We start from the raw sequence: 16,565 nt of genomic DNA on the forward strand, positions 1-16,565 counted from the left end.
TACAGCTTACCTCTTTGGTTAAACTTCACTTGTGAGTTGTGACCAACAATTGTATGTGAAAAATGATTAGAATTATGTTTGATTCACTGCATTGATCAACCAGCAGAGAGAAATTATTGCAACAAAGGGTCATAAACTTCATTCAGTAAATTAAAATTTTTATTGTAAGTAATCATGTCACGAACAGAACTTATTCTGACAAAAACCAGTTATAGTTACTCTTAATGCCATTATTTAAATCGTAATACTTTACACAGTAAAATGTTTACCAAAAGGTGAAACACAGATACACCAGAAAACTTTTTTAAAACATTTGACAGGGGGAAACTGCCAAGCCAACACCAATCCAATTCACAAAAGCATTCAGGAAGCTTTTTTATGTTCACTTCTCACATCATCAATAAGCATCCATGTCAAATATATAAATAATCTCCTGATTGAATTTAAAAAGGCAGAAATAACAAAGTTAAATCATGTGGACCATATGGCAGTATATGTTTTACAAATTGCTATTCAAGCACTTTATTGGTGGAGGCCAACATGCTGCTGCTTATGTTCCAACTTGCTCAAAAAGTCATTCAAGCTTCACAAGTCACAACTGTGATGAATACAAAATATTTTGGCATCAGATGACTTTCATAGTGGCCATGCAGCATCGCTTCTGATAGTTTAAAACACCTGGGTAGACAATTTTGGTGATTCGAATGTCCTGCCAAATGTTGTTTGCAATATATAAACTTAACTGGAGGATAATTTGATTTGTCACTTGTTTCAGCCACGACCGAGATTTCAAATGTTAGAACAAATGTCTTCAAGATTCTCTGTAGAATTCTTATATGATAAAATTAAAACTGACGACAAACCATATACCGAGTACGCATCTCGTCAGATACATATTTACTTTGTAAATATTCCGAATAAACCCTCATTTATCAAAACGGACGTCGAATTAATGATAAATTGTTGAGAGCTTGATGTGTTAACTGTATCCACACAAAAAAATATTTAAAAAATGGCCAATCTATAGAAATATTTGGGTTTATTTGCCAAAACCCATCCGTAGAACTATATATTATATTGCGATCTGGCTGCATTCATCTGGCTGGAAACATGGCCGCCGTGTAAAGTTGCCCGGATGCTGCGGACACGAACATCAAAGGTTCCGACATCGAGTGGCGCTTCTGTATATATCTATTCTGTGGTCATACCAAAAATTGCTCCTGAACTGTTGAACCTCCATTTGAGTATTCCTTCATGAGGTATGGCATAAGGGGATAGGCTGGATCTCCTAACAGGAATACTGGAATGGGATTCTCATCTGAAAGTATTTGTCGTGGGCATGGAGGTATTTCCCTACTCTTAAGAAAATAATTTAACTTTGAGTTGGAAAATACTCGGGCATCGTGAACACTCCCCGGCCACTTGACGACGACGTCCATAAAGCAATACTTATAGTCACATGCAGCTTGAACATTTAATGTATACCGTCCTTTTCTATTTATGAAATCTGTGGAATTACATGCTGGTTGCCTAATTTCGATATATGCCGTCAATTGCGCCCAAGCATTGAGGAAAGCCGTGCAATCTGTGGAAGTTCCTGATATGCCTCTCAACATCTTCTTTTGTGAATGGCAGTTTAATATATTCAGGTCCAAGTCGAATCGTGATAGCTTTACACACTTTACGAATTATTTTGGATACAACTTGACACGATAATCCAAAGGCATTCGCTGTTTTTCGCATACGTCCCTCGTCACTTAAGTAATAGAGTGTGACCGCTACCTGCTTAACCACATCTACTGGGGACCGCATTATTGTTGTCTTGCCTTCTATGTATGGTCTAAGTTCGTCAGCTAATTCGTGGAGAGAACGTCGACTCATGCGAAAATTTTCACGCCATTCTTCTTCTATCACAGTTTGCCTGACAAAATTGTCCCACCAAGCGCTTGTACGTCCTGGTCGGACCCAAAATCTTCGACGACGAAATTGTTTTCCTGCTCGTTTTACTTGTTTATAGCGTCTGATCCGTGCATCAGACATGGAAATAAGCCTGAGGATATCAAGCTTGCGTTTGCAATAGTTGAAGTGTACAGAAAAAATTGCTAAGGTCAACTGAACACACGTTACAAGACTGGAAATAAGTCCAAGTAAAAGAGCAATGGTAACTGTATTAGTGGCCACCATGTTGAAAATTTGCGCTATAACAGTTGCTAGGCAATTCTGGTTAGAAAAATATCCGGATTTACCGTCCACACGCATCCAAATTGTTTGCGGATACAAAAATTTTCACTCTAGAGAGCAGATTCAAAAGTTTCCGGATAACTCTCTGAAATATTCGGATGCGTGTGGATGAAAGGCCTATCCGCAACTTTTTTGTTGCGGATACGAAAATATCCGTATACATGTGGACGGGGTCTAAGTATTGCCATTGCAGATAAAAGGGGTAATATTGAAGATGGTAGAGGTTCTGGGGTTACACACGAGGTTGTTACAATGTTTTGGCAACAGTTTTTCTCTGCAACGGAAAAAATTCCGTCAATGCTCTCTGGTTTGCATTAAATTGCAAAGAAAAAATATCTTGTCCTGCTTACATGGCAATGTGTACAAACTTCTAACTCAGCTTGTTCGCATGCCAAAATTGGTAAAGGAAAATATATCCATCTATGGCTTTATATGCTGTTATTTGCATTCAAATAAGTCTATTCTAATAAAATGTCTGGCTTAACATTTTAGCAAAGATACAGAGCTTAAGAACATTTTATAGAGAAGAAGTTAGAAAAATAAGAAAAAGCCAAGGTACAGGCAGTGGGACTAGAGAAGTTGTATCAAAATGGAAGTTTTTTGACCAGTGCAGTTTCCTGGATGAAGTTATATCACACAATCGTCAAGTATTTACAAATGCTATTGATGAATGTTTTCCACCAGACAGAGAAAACAAATTGAATGATTCAATTATTGATAATGAAGATACAGGAAGTGAATGTAGTTTTATTTCAAGCTCAAAGAAGAGAATACAATCACATAGTCTATTTCTTGAGTCAGCAATATCTGCCTTGAACCAGTTGGCAAAATCAGCAACATCTGCTCCTGAAGACCAGAGGGATATTTTTGGTAAAGATGTGGTACATGTAATGCATGGTCTGGCAGATAAAGATATACAAAACGTGTCAAGTTTGCCATATAATCGACTATTTTTCAGGCCACAGAGCCCCCACAGGCTCAATACCAACCATTTTATCAAGCAGACCAATCAATAAATAATCAGTTTCAACCACCATCTTATTAAACTAGGGTATTTTAAATTAACATGTTTCAATGATTAAACTTCTACATCAAAATAACTTATACATTTGTTTTTGAGTTTACTTTACTGGATTTAATACATATAAAAGGCAACATCAACCAGCAAAACAAGTTTTCATATATTTTTTATATTCAAATGAGGTAAATTTCTTTGTTATAATTCCTTAGTTTGTCATTGTCCATTGAAAATCAACTGTCGCTTCTTCAAAGAAATAGTCTTTAAGAGCATTTCTGATTTGTCTTGCATGAATTGATGATGGGCGGGCACTGGCATCTGGCTGGATGTCACATACTTCATTTTCATTACCTAATTGTGTTCTCCAAGAACCATTCACAACATTTCCTAATTCATCTTGAAAGTCCATACATCCTGGATGTGTGTAAAACTGGTCCTTCTGACTTATAAAAGGTTATACAGTGCCATACAGGCCCTCATCACCTGCATTGCATTTGGAACATCCAACTTCAATGTTCTCAAAAGACATCTGAATCAACTACACATCAATCCAAGTGCATTTTCGACAATTCTTAACCCTCGTGAAAGTCCATAGTTAAAAACTTTCTCATCACCTATTGCAGCTCAGTGTGGATATGGCTTCATTAGATTGTCATTCAAAGCAAATGCCTTATTTCTAAGCAGAAAGTAAAGTATAGGCAATAATGTATCTCCTAGTTCTTCAGCTTGTGGGAAATAGCATATCTTGCATATGTTTTTAAGGTGGCTGTCTTTAAAAATTCCTCCATCTGACTGGCTGCCAGGGGCTTAGAGATCAAATGAGATGAATTTAGCATTTGTATCTGCCATAGCCAAGAGGACTATGCTAAAATGTTTTTTGTAGTTAAAGTACTTAGAGGCTGAGTTTGGAGGTGCACGCGAGTTGATATGTGTACCATCAATGGCCCCAACTACATGGGGAAAGTGCCATTTGCACTTAAATTCATCACCAATGTGTAACCATTGTTGTTTTGTTTGTTGTGGGTGGCTTTAAATATTCTTCCTTCAGCACATTATACAAGCTTCACAAACCTCAGGTACAATTTTTGAATTAGATGAAACTGATATTTTGAAACTGTACATCAAAGCTTTGTATGAGCATCCTGATGCTAAGAACTTTAATGTTACACTCAAGCAATCATGAACAGATTATACATACAATACTTTATTTCAGAACAACATGTAAATACATCATTATTAAGAAAAAGGAAACCCAGAGGTTAGCCCTATATCAAGGGTCTCCTATTTATGTAAAAAATCTTACAGAACTAGTTAATAAAAAATCAAAAATAATAAATAAAAAAAAATAAATAGTAAATAATAAATAAATAAAAAATGTCAAATAAGAAACAGCTAAATATCAATTATTAACTGACGATTCAATAAATATTCATGTGATTCTTCAATTTTGATTTAAACTCTCGAACGTTAGGGCTGTCACAAAAATTAAATAAATTAATAGGAAGATTATTCCAGGGTTTGATAATTCTGACAAAGAAAGAATTTTTGTAAAAGTTCAGTCTTGCGAGTTTGAGTTGTAGTTTATATGGGTGGTTAGATCTCGATTTAGTGTTTTTACAAAGTTCAAAATATTCGCTGAAATTCAATCCATTTAGATTGAATACAGTTTTATAACATTCCACTAAGGAAAGGAAATCTCTCCTTTGTACTAAAGAGTTCCATTTAAGAATTTTACACCTCTCCATGCCATCTCTTGTCTTCTTTGGCCTAAGGCAATTCATGAGGCTCTTCTTTGTATCTTCTCAATTTCATCGATGTCTTTCATGAGGTGTGATGACCACACCGGCAATTCCAAGATTGGACAAACCAAGGTTTTGTACAAGTTTGAAAAAATATCTTTGTTTTTACCGCCTACTGTGCGTTTAAGTAAGCCAAGAACCTTATTTGCTTTGTGAACTATTTGTTCAACATGTTTTGACCATTTTAGATCACTAGACATAATAACTCCAAGATCTTTGTAATTAGATACATTCCTCAACACTGTACTCGATATATTGTACCGCGTGGACTTTTGTCTCTGTTATGTGTAATTCTCATGACTTCACATTTGGTAGAATTAAATTTCATCTGCCAACGATCCGCCCATAGGTCGAGGGTTGTCAGATCTATCTGTAAAGCAATAGAATCATCGATATTATTTATCTGTCGGTAGATTTTGGTATCGTCAGCAAATAATTTGGCAGTAGACGTGATGATGCCGGGTATTTCGTTCACATAAATAAGGAACATAACCGGTCCCAGTACTGAGCCTTGAGGGACACCAGATGTAACTGGTGACCAATCCGAGTACGATCCACGTACCGTAACTCTTTGTTTTCGATTGGTTAAGAAGTTCTTGAACCACAGGTGCAGCTGCCCATCTATCCCGTACCTATTGAGTTTTAAAAGTAGGCGTTCATGAGGGACACTGTCGAACGCTTTTGACAGGTCCAGAAATATTACATCAGACACTTTAGACGAATTTCTTGTTAAACACCAGTCATTATAACAGCTTAAAAGTTGTGACACTGTCGATCGGCCCTCCAGGTATCCAAATTGGCTTGGTTTAGTAGTTGGTGTTCCGTCCAAAATGAGACAACTCTCGATTTCACAATCTTCTCCGCCGTTTTACTGATAGATGTTAGCGAGACCTGGCGATAGTTTTCCTTTCTATATTTTGGTCCCTTTTTATAAATTGGAATAACGTGTGCAATTTTCCAGTCGTTGGGTAGTGAGCCGGATTGGAACGACATGTTAAATAAGTTATAGCATCTCTCATAGTGGTGTTTTTCTTTGCAATGAATGGTGTTAGCTTTTCACATAGCTCATCAAACAAAATGGAATCCATCCTTAAAAGTAGTAAAGATTATAATTTGTAAATAAAAGTAAAGAACTTAAGTAAATTAATATTATTAAAAAAGAACATAAAATTTGAATTGATTGTACAATCCATTGACTAGCTTAATTTTGAAGAGTGCATGAATAAAAAGACTATCACATTTCTTAACTTACCGAAACAAATTTCTAAATTCATCATGGTCAGTCACTCGGATCTCTTGAATTAAATTTTGTGCCAACCCTTGGCGTATCGGCGCTGCGCAGTTTTCCACGGCTCTACCCACCATCGTGGTGACTTTCGTTTTTTTTTCACTTCGCGAACCATTAGATATGTAATAAAAGCTACTGCTTGAAGTTTTTCCGCCTTGGTCAGCTCCATTTTTGTAGAAACATTGTATTAAAAGTGCGTTGTAAAATGAAATATGGGCATGTAACTATTCATTATTACAAATTACTCTATTGCCAAAACTGCACTAATTTTGATGATATCTGAGCAGATTTACTGCACATTCTTTGCTTTTGAGCTTTCTATTTTGAAGTGACTTCAAGGCAAACCATATCGATTCTTCGTTGCATTGAGTATTTTACGGTGATAAGTGATACTTAATTTAACCAACTCGGGGTGTTCAAATTTGTCAGGTGAGTACATGTAATTGTTTAATAAAATCAAAAGTACTGATACAAAATTAGAAATGATAAATTTCTGAAAGTATTAACGGTACTAACACTAAAAGCCATGACCAGCCGACAATTTAAAGAAATATAATATAAAACAAATTCCGAAGAAGCAAGACATCTTGAGATTGCAAAATATGAATCAAAACAAGATGAGAAGTGAACTGTAAATTTTTGACTTTATTTTAAAGTCATTCTCAGACAGAATGATATTTAAATCCATACATACACATATATATTTACAACGCATGAAATAAGTAAACGGATGTAAGCAAAAGAAATTAAATAGTGTGATATTTACAAAGGCAGAGTTGGAAGACGTGTAGTAATTCAAAAGGATGAATTGAAACTGCCGACCCGACTGGTAGAATGGGTGTATTATAATTTAAGAGAAGAGTTGTAATTCTTTGCTAGCCTTAAGTCTATACTAACACTAAATGCCGCTGGCAACAAATTATTTAACAGTTAATTTTTTTTTATAACCTAAAAGTAGTAGCATTTACGAAAGGATTTCTTGTATTGCAAACTACAAAGCATGTTTTAACACATTTAAGGCAAAGAAAATTCACAATCTTTACATAAAACATATTGATAAATGAAGCAACTTATAAATAAAACTGCTTTGCTAACTAACCGGGCTTAGTTCGCTATGGTTTGGTGACACAGCAAGATTTTTGGCAAACTTGTTTAACTAATTGTCCATTTATTTTTGCTAGACAGCTGATATTCAAGCGGTTAAATTAGGTAAATTTACGCATTACAGTGCAATATATATTTCTTCATTGTTTCAGTTTTTGCTTGAAAAAACAGTTTGAGCTTATTTATCTATTAGAGTACAGCATGGAGATTTGTCATTTGCATTATTTGTTGCTTTCTTTAAAAAAACTTTATTTGACTTTTAAAAGTTTTTCTTCAATTTTTTGCTACATAAGAAAGAATTGAGAGAATTTTACTATGGTCCTGTCTGTTTGCCATATCTACAACACAAAACTCTAAAGTTCCGACAAACTTGTGTAAGTGTTTCATTGGGTTATAATTTTTGAATTATGTTGATGGCAGAGAAACAGCAATTGTTCCAAAACATGTCCAAGTAATAAAATTTATATCAACAGAAGACATTTATTATGGGCTATATAATGGTGTGGTTTGTTTTACAAAAGCTTAAGTATTTAATGAGATGTTTTTGATAAAACAATCACTTCTGGAAATATTTAACTTATTAAAAAATGTTGCATAAATAATCGCCATCGCCAAAGAGTTAATAAGGACATGCTTGATGATAATTGCATGTGCAAACTATGTTAATCTGCTTGTTTAGATTTGTGAATGAATTCACATCATTCATAAAGTAAACTACAACAATAACTTAACAAATAAAAAAATATTATATCTACATGTTTAATTATTTCAACAATGCTGGCAACAGATTGCACAAAGCACTACAAACATGTAATATATCATCACAAAGTGGTACACGGCAATGAATATGGTCAGCCAGTTTCCATTATATGTGTTGTTTTTGTGCTTTATCTTTCCCATTATGACGAAGTGGCTACTATGATCGGCGCTGCCATTTTTCCAGAAATTAATTTAGAACGATTTCTTATTAGCAGTTTATTAGACTTGGTTAGAGTACTTGAGTCCACATGAAATGATCAGAGTTAGACGGCTGTTTTTAAACTGCAGCAAATCTTCTTGTTGAGTTAAGCAGTCATGAAGTTTAAATGTGGGAAATAACTGAAATCTTAGGTGTGAGCAGGAAAACAACTGGCAGAAGAATTCAGCATTTTGGTTTGTCACAGGAAATTCCTTCAAACTGACATTTCTAATGATAATCTTGACATTGTTTAGAGCATAATGGGATATCGTTGATTAATAAGGGGCCTGGACCCAACTGTTATTGTTGTTTGTCATTCGTAAACGAATGACCTCTGTATTTTCTCTCAATATATATTTTACACGATCCTCATTTCGTGAAATACACTAAGTCTTATCTATGACAAACAACAATTTAAAAGACCTATAACGGCAGACAAGCGAAATACAGACGAAAAGATCGGACGATTCAACACTGTAAGTAGTTCGAAACGCGACACGCCATCAGCAACAACATGGAACCTATTTGGCCAAGGGGCAGGAGCATATCTACGAAATTTATCAACCCAAAGGCAGCCCTACAACCAAAGTAACGAGCAGCACAGATAACACTCCCTTCTGACCCCAATATAAAGAAAAAATTGCAGTGTAAACCCTACCATCTTGTCGATCGCTGATATTTGGCGCCGTTTTTCAGGCAGCGTTGAATTACTCCGAGTACTTCCCATCCACCAGAGGCAGGTCGTAACCTTACGTGTGCACGAAAATGCCAAAGTACAAATGCCCCTACTCAAGCTGCGAATACAAGAGAGAGGAAGCTGAGGATCAACTTGCAGCTGTATTGTTGCAAATCCACTTGACCGGCGTTCATAATAACAACCAAGCAACAAACACACCCACAGGCATCAACGCTATGGCGAAGATTGAGGTCAGACGGCCAACCATATCCGCTGCCAGGTCCAGTGAGGAATGGACGTACTTCCAGACACGCTGGCAGGATAATGTCGATGCCACAAAAATAACCCGCAAAGACAAAGTAATCCAATTACTCGAATGCTGTGACGAAACGCTTCGTAAGGACCTCACCAGAAGCGCTGACAGCACCCTCACAAACAAACCCATCGACGACGTCATGGCTGCAATCCGCGAACTCGCTGTACGAGAGGAGAACACGATGGTGGCCCGCATCAAACTACACAACCTTCCCATAACCGTGACAAAACTAATCGCAGCTTCGGTGCACGTCTTCGTGGACAAGCCAGCGTATGCAAGTTTACGATTAACTGTCCCAACTATGCAACAGAAATGAACTGCAGAGACAATATCCTACGCGACACATTAACCGTTCGAATCGCCGACAGCGACATCCAACTAGACTTGCTCAGCGATAAAAATCAAAATATGACACTGGAGTAGGCATTTCTATTCATAGAAGCCTAAGAAGGCGGCAGACGTTCGGCCACCCACTTACTCAATAGCCAACACGTCGATGCTACCAGAAGCCAATATCGCCGCGGCAAACAAGACAATATGACCCAGGGCGTGCAAACCAATAAAACTGGACCATGTTCCTACTGTGGCAAACATGCCCCACCCAATGTCCGACGACAGGAATGTTCGGCCTACCGTAAAACATGCGATAGCTGCGGGCGTCCTAACCACAACGCCTCCATCTGCAGAAGCAAAGACAAAGCTAAGCGTCGGGACGCAAAACACAATGCGAACCCAGACCAAGAGGATGCAGTATTTGACAGACTATGCATGACAAAAAGCCATCAGCATTGCAACAACAGAATCCTGCTAGACCACCATACTTACAACATGAATGACCGTTGGGTGAAAAAAACATCACAGTCCCAACCGTTCCTCCATATAAATGCGAAGTGTCACCCAGAGGACTACCCAGCCCTCGGGTACCCCCTGCATTCTACAAGACACCGTTCAGTCACATTCAATGCTATGGCAGACACTGGATGCCAGAGCTGCCTTGCTAGCATGCATATAATGAAACGACTAGGACTACGCCAGAAAGACCTGCTTCCAGTCACTATGTGCAAGCACACTGCGAACAACAATGGCATCGATATCATCGGTGCAGCCATCGTGAGATTCTCTGGTCAATCCAAACACCGACGGATGTTAGAGAGCCGTCAAATTGTATATGTCACTCCTGACTCAAATAAACTCTTCCTCAGTCGTGAGACATGCGCCGCCCTGGGAGACACAATGTCACTAGATATACATACAAACCAGTCTATTCACGTTGTAGCAGAACACCCATCAAAGCGCACATGTGACTGCCAACGTCCCAAACTGCCGCCACCTAAACCCACAGTACTGCCCTTCCCTGCAACGGAAGATAACCGAAAAAAATAGGACTGGCTGCTCCACCGCTACAAGTCCAGTACGTTTAACACTTGCGAGCAACAACAACTGCCACTGATGGAAGGTCCACCAATGCGACACATGGTTGACCCAAATGCGAAACCCGAAGCACACCATACACCAATCCCAGTCCCTTTATACTGGCAGTACGAGGTGAAAGCTGGCTTTGACCAAGACGTGGCCCTCGGGCCTGTCACCTGGTGCCACAGGATGGTCATCTGTGCGAAAAAGAACAGTAAACGACGATCCGTTGACCTACAGGCACTAAATGCAAACGCCACTAGGGAGACCCACCACACCCAGAACCCTTTCGTTCAGGCCCGCTCTGTCCCCAGTGGCAAAAAGAAATCAGTGTCAAGTCTCATACCCATTTGGAGCCACTGAACTTATGCTATCATTTAGAAAACTGCTAAAACCTGGCACGAAGTTTTATTGGGACGAGGAACTCAACACACTCTTTGAGGAATCCAAATCCGTAATCATAAATTAAATCCATGAGGGCGTTCGCATCTTTGACAAGACACGTTCCACTTGTCTTGCCACTGATTGGTCAAAACACGGCATCGGCTTTTGGCTACTCCAAAAACACTGTGAATGCCAGTCGACTGGACCACTATGCTGCCACACCGGGTGGAAGATCAGCCTGGTCAGCAGCCGCTTCACACATGCCGCTGAATCCCGATATGCACCAATAGAAGGGGAGGCACTGGAAGTCGCAGACACTCGACAAAGCCAGGTTTTTCGTACACGGTACCACCAACTTCAATATCGTCGTAGACCACAAACCTCTGCTCAAACTATTCGGTGATCGGACATTGGAAAACATCCCAAACCCCGCCTACGTAATCTCAAGGAGAAGACACTGAGATACAGGTTCCAAATGATTCACCGCCGTCACCAGCCGTCACCAGAATTCACCGCCGTCAAAACACGGCAGTTCCTCAAACAATGGGGAGTACACCACCGCCTCGCCTCTGTTGCATTCCCGCACTCAAATTGCTGCGCTGAGGTTGCTGTTAAAACTGTGAAACGCCTCATCACAAACAATACCGGCCCACTGGTAGCCTCAACACAAACGTCTTACAAATTGCTGTTCTACAATATTGTAACACGCCTGATACCGATACGAAATTATCACCGGCCCAATGCATCTTCAGTAGACCCATTAAGGATTTCATACCAATCTTCCCGGCCGTTATAGGCCACACGCCACCGGGAGCGAAACACTCAATGCTCGCGAGGAGGCTTTACGAAACTGGCCCATGAGAGCGGCGGAACGTTGGTCGGAACACACAAGAAGATTACCACCTCTGTCCATTGGTCATCACGTAAGAATACAGAACCAAACAGGACGGTACCGTACGAAATGGGACAAGACTGGAACAGTCATCGAAGTCCTCCAACACGATGAATACCGCATCAAAGTCGACAGGTCCAACAGAATTACACCAAGAAACAGAAAATTTCTGCGGCAATTCACACCTGTACAAGAGCCATTACCCAAATATACTATTGATATGGACCTGCTGCTGAAACCAAAAGTCTCAACGGAGAACCTTACTCCCAACAAAATGACAGCCAGCAGAAAACAAACACCGTCATTACCATGTCTAAGACCGGCAACACAGACTGACACCCCAGAGCCAGCAGCACTACCGAACATATATACCGCAGATGGAACTTCACTAAACGCAACCAAGATACCTGAAGATGCCAGTGAACCTACACCAGCGACCACAAAGCCAAGCAAGAAAGCACCACTAGCTCTACGCAGATTACTCGATTTTGACAAGAAAGGGATGTGAGAAAATTGAAAAGATGAACAAATATCAAAGAACAACTTTATATTACACTTTCCTATACTAGTAAAGACTTAGGGGGGGATAGAGCATAATGGGATAATCGTTGATTAATAAGGGACCTGGACCCAACTGTTATTGTTGTTTGTCATTCATAAACAAATGACCTTTGTATTTTGTCTCTCATTATATATTTTACAAGATCCTCATTTCGTGAAATAGACTAAGTCTTATCTATTGTTGAATCAAATATATATAAAGATTTTCCAAATTATGGCATACATTGAATGAAAGGGTTCTTAGCTTCATGTGACATACGTGTGCAATGGCAGAGAATGAGATCATCTCTGTGGCGCATTGATCCTGGGTGAAGGCTATTTCAGATATGGTAGAGTGCCTTGTGCCCAGGCCCTTTAGCTTTAACTTGTCTACTTAAAGCTATTAATAATTAATTTTCAGCATATTTACATATTACATCGCGCTTACTCTTTCGCAACATGGAAGATTATACTTTATCTGATTTACATATTCCAAAAATTGACAATATTGTCAACGAAGAAAATCCTTTTTTCGGTTATGTAAGTTCTTTGGAAAAAGCGCTTGAGCTCGTGAGGGATTTTGAAAATGCAACCACGACAAAATTCAAAAATACAGACTTACAAAATGAAGAAGACAGCGATGACGACATAAGTTTAAATGAAGAGGTTATGACGACTGCAAAGGAGCAAAAAGGGCGACTTTTGTTTATACACCAAACGGCTTGGCAATCAAGGTTACTTTGTCGTTATGGTCAGGAACTAGCTTTCCTAGATGCCACATACAAAACCACAAAGTATTCCTTGCCATTATTTTTTGTTGCTGTGAAGACTAATGTTGATTATGCTATCATTTCATCCTTTGTAATACAAGATGAAACAACAGCTAGTATAACAGAAGCTCTCAGTATTTTACATCAATGGAATCCACGATGGAACCCACAGCATATGATGACCGATCTTTGTGAAGAAGAAATAAAATCAATTGAGTTTGCTTTTCCAGGTATGAGGCACGAGCTGCAAGAGGTTCTGACCAAAACATCTGGCATTCTTTATTGCACTAAATCAACCATGTAACACCTAAATAATAAAAGCAATGAACAGCAATTCACAAGTTATATTTCTTCCATCGCTAATCAAATATAATAATAATATTAGAAAACTTTGGACATGGAAAGGGAAGAAAGGGTTGATCAATTTCTACATGCAGATTATTTTTATTTTACGATATATATGTAATCGTGTTGACAAAGTTAAACATCCTTTTAAAAAGTTCTATATACCATGGCTACGTAGCTCTGCAATTCATCATGGAGTGTAACATGTGGGTATATTTTCAGACTGCAAAGTGCTGCTTTGCGATTTTCATCGAGAGCAAGCATGGGAACGTTGGACATCTAAAAAAGATAATGGAATCGCAGACAACCGTGAATTTATATTGGCTTTGATGAGACAATTGGCACGGGAAAGAACTGAGGATGCATACGAAAATGCCCTGCAAAAAGTTAAAGACACTAGCGAGTGGAAGACCAATAACAGCTTTAAAAGGTGGCTGGAAAACACGTGGATAAGACACAAAAAGGTAAAAAAAAGAATACAGACTTAGCAATTGCACGGCCGCAAAATGTACTGCACAAATAACTACCACAAGCGTTTACATGAAAAAAGTGGAAAAGTACGTTTCATTGTACTTTCCTTCTTCGTCAGGTCAATACAAGTAAAACCTACAACCATTTTTTATACTTTATTGATATTTAACTTTTACAGAGATGGGTATGGGCATTCAGAAGAGCGTCTGCTTGTTTATGTTAGCACAAACAATGGGTTGGAAAGACAAAATGGGGCTTTCAAACACCAGTATTTACTGACTTTACGAAAGTATTCTCTCAGCGCAATGTTAACAATTCTTGTAAATGAATTTCTTCCTGACAAATACGAAAGGTAAGTCTGGCATTCAATTAATAGATGATCTAAAGCGACACAGTTTTTCTTTCTGAATGAGAGACAGATCCTGGCTAGCTTACGTATATTATTTATATTAATGCCGAGAGTAAACCGTAAAGTGAAGTAGCATGAATCTCATGCATACTGTTTTAAAACCAAAATTTTTGTATTAAATTTTGTGTGCTTGCACCAAAAAGTTGTGTATTATATTTTTTATTTCAGCTACATCAATGAAAATACAAAATGCTCCACAGCATATAAGCATTATAACAAACAGATTCCAGAATTTCTGCATAATCGTCCTAACTACCTTATCGACCATTGCATGAAACGTCTTGTTTATGCTGAAGATGTACGTTCAATCGCTTTGGTGGATGACTCTATGGGTGCATTTTTAGTAACCAGTGAAATGGGAAAGCACAACTATCATGTATATTTTAGGGCACCTCATGACACAGAAATACCTTGCTGCGAGTGTCTTGACTGGCAACGAAACTATTTACCATGCAAGCACTTATTAGCGATTATTCAAAATAAAAATTTACAAGTTGGGGATGGAAAACCTACCAACAGCATATAAAGATTCTCCATTTCTGACCTTAGATGTCGATATATTGTTCAAACCAATTGATCATATTTTGAAAAGAGTTGACGATGCTCAGCAAGTTTGTGGTGCAGAAAGTTTTCATGACCAAGAAAAAGAAACAGAAGAAGCTGACATAAAACAAACTATGACAGCTGTTCTACCTAAACCAGTGTTCCCAAAACAGACAGCTATTACTAGGTGTTGTGATCTGTTATCTAGAATAAAGAGTTTGGTCCACGAGTGTACTAATTCAACTTCACTAGCCAGCCTGGAAAAGAGTCTTCAGTCTGCACTTCAGGAATTTGAGAATAACAGCAATACTGATTCAGGACTAGCACTTACAGCTCCTGACGCCGGGAAAACGTCAATGAAACGTAAAAAAGAACATCAAATATCAGCAAGTCAACAACCAGCAATCCTAAAAAGAAAGCCAGATTATCTAATCTACCATCTGCAAAATTAAAGAAGATACACCCATACAATAGAAGAGTTGGCCAACATGCTGCAATGATGAGAAAATTCTATAATAAAGACTTATCTCTAGAGAAAATGGAAACGCAATCATCCAGCAAAGATACACAAACAATTCCTTTCATGCCAACTCCTCACACAGGTTTCACACCTCTCATTACAGAATCTTCATCAATCACCGCAAAACTATTAAGGAATGGACCACATTCTGTATCTCTGCTAGAAATTAAATCATTAGAGCCATTTTTGCACAGAGAAACACAGATTTTACTTAGTAGCATGAGTGAAAAACCTTTCATACCTGGCTGGTTGTATGATGAAGTAATCAATTCATTTTTCTGGTGTCTACAGGAAGATCATGAACATGTTCTTTATGCAGCATTCACATCAATGCTTTCCTTGCAAAATGGTGGTCAGGGAGGAAGACTTTGGTCTGAAAAGAGCAATGAAAAAAATCTCATTATAGCACCTTGGAACCCAACTCGCTGTCACTGGACATTGATTGCCATAGATCTGCAACAGAGAAATATTTTTTATGTTGATCCATTGAATGCAGCTGATGATATTAAAAACAAGGCACAGATGCAGATTATAGCAAAATTCATCCCTTTAATTATTGAAAACAAATTTGGTCTGTCAGAATTTCAGATCTCCTCACCGGATACTCTTCAACAAGATACTTCAAGTTGTGGTGTTTTTGTTTGCTGGTATGCATCACAGTTTGTGCAAGGAAAGTCAATGAGTGATGGCTGTGATCCATATAAGATGAGGGTTAGAATTTACAACAAAATAAGAGGAACTTGTCTAAGACAACACTCACAACAGCCAGAACTTTCCAAATGCCCACTATGTGGAGCACCTGTTTTTGAAGAAAAGTTAAAATGTATACGGTGCTGTCAATCCTACCACATATTATGTATTGACTCTGAAAATCATCC

The 16,565-nt window shown here is 38.3% G+C and overlaps 1 pseudogene; it reads right to left on the reverse strand.

Annotated features, from left to right (window-relative positions):
- Nucleotides 1-4,627: 4,627 nt before the first annotated feature.
- LOC124447948 lies at nt 4,628-5,548 on the reverse strand (annotated as a pseudogene).
- Nucleotides 5,549-16,565: the final 11,017 nt, after the last annotated feature.

The sequence above is a fragment of the Xenia sp. Carnegie-2017 genome, unplaced genomic scaffold, assembly GCF_021976095.1.
Source record: "Xenia sp. Carnegie-2017 unplaced genomic scaffold, XeniaSp_v1 HiC_scaffold_23, whole genome shotgun sequence".
Classification (NCBI taxonomy): Eukaryota; Metazoa; Cnidaria; class Anthozoa; order Malacalcyonacea; family Xeniidae; genus Xenia; species Xenia sp. Carnegie-2017.